Below are 1,640 nucleotides of genomic sequence, written 5' to 3'. Positions count from 1 at the left end.
GAAAATCGGCCTGTACACGGGGGAGGCCCCCCTCTCGAAGACGAGACCGTCGGCAGACCCGCCGGATCAAACCCGGCCGAGCTACACGGCTTACAAGTCTCGATGTCGGTATGAGCAGTCACGTCCACCCCCATTCCCTTTTGGACCACTTCCCACGGTACGAAATGCATGAAAATCGGCCTGTACACGGGGGAGGCACCCGCCTCGAAGACGAGACCGTCGGCAGAACCGCCGGGTCAAACCCGGCTGAGCTACCCGGCTCGGAAGCGCCAAAGTCGGGTTGAGCAGTCACATTCACCCCCATCCCCTTTTGGGCCACTTCCCACGGTTCGAAATGCATGAAAATCGGCCTGTACACGGGGGACGCTCCCCCCTCGAAGGCGAGGCAGTCGGCAGAACCGCCGGGTCAAACCCGGCTGAGCTACCCGGGTTAGATGCCTCAAAGTCGGGTTGAGCAGTCACATTCACCCCCATCCCCTTTCGGCCCCCTTCCCACGGTTGGAAATGCATGAAAATCGGCCTGTACACGGTGGGCGCTCCCCCCTCGAAGGTGAGACCTTCGGCAGAACCGCCGGGTCAAATCCTGCCGAGCTACCCGCGTTAGAGGTCTCAATGTCGGCTTCAGCAGTCACATTCAATCCCATTCCCGTTTGGACCTCTTCCCGCCGATGGAAATGCACAAAATTCGGCCTGAACACGCGGGGCGCTCCCCCCTCGAAGGCGAGACCGTCGCCAGAACCGCCGGGTCAAATCCGGCTGAGCTACCCGCGTTACAGGTCTCAAAGTCGGGTTGAGCAGTCACGTTCACCCCCATCCCCTTTCGGACCCCTTCCCACGGTTGGAAATGCATGAAAATCGGCCTGTACACGGTGGGCGCTCCCCCCTCGAAGGTGAGACCTTCGGCAGAACCGCCGGGTCAAATCCGGCCGAGCTACCCGCGTTAGAGGTCTCAATGTCGGCTTCAGCAGTCACATTCAATCCCATTCCCGTTTGGACCTCTTCCCGCCGATGGAAATGCACAAAATTCGGCCTGAACACGCGGGACGCTCCCCCCTCGAAGGTGAGACCTTCGGCAGAACCGCCGGGTCAAATCCGGCCGAGCTACCCGCGTTAGAGGTCTCAATGTCGGCTTCAGCAGTCACGTTCACCCCCATCCCCTTTCGGACCCCTTCCCACGGTTGGAAATGCATGAAAATCGGCCTGTACACGGTGGGCGCTCCCCCCTCGAAGGTGAGACCTTCGGCAGGACCGCCGGGTCAAATCCGGCCGAGCTACCCGCGTTAGAGGTCTCAATGTCGGCTTCAGCAGTCACATTCAGTCCCATTCCCGTTTGGACCTCTTCCCGCCGATGGAAATGCACAAAATTCGGCCTGAACACGCGGGACGCTCCCCCCTCGAAGGTGAGACCTTCGGCAGAACCGCCGGGTCAAATCCGGCCGAGCTACCCGCGTTAGAGGTCTCAATGTCGGCTTCAGCAGTCACATTCAGTCCCATTCCCGTTTGGACCTCTTCCCGCCGATGGAAATGCACAAAATTCGGCCTGAACACGCGGGACGCTCCCCCCTCGAAGGCGAGACCGTCGCCAGAACCGCCGGGTCAAATCCGGCCGAGCTACCCGCGTTAGAGGTCTCAATGTCGGC

Source organism: Chiloscyllium punctatum, unplaced genomic scaffold, assembly GCF_047496795.1.
Source record: "Chiloscyllium punctatum isolate Juve2018m unplaced genomic scaffold, sChiPun1.3 scaffold_345, whole genome shotgun sequence".
Classification (NCBI taxonomy): Eukaryota; Metazoa; Chordata; class Chondrichthyes; order Orectolobiformes; family Hemiscylliidae; genus Chiloscyllium; species Chiloscyllium punctatum.
This window is presented reverse-complemented; position numbering follows the sequence as displayed.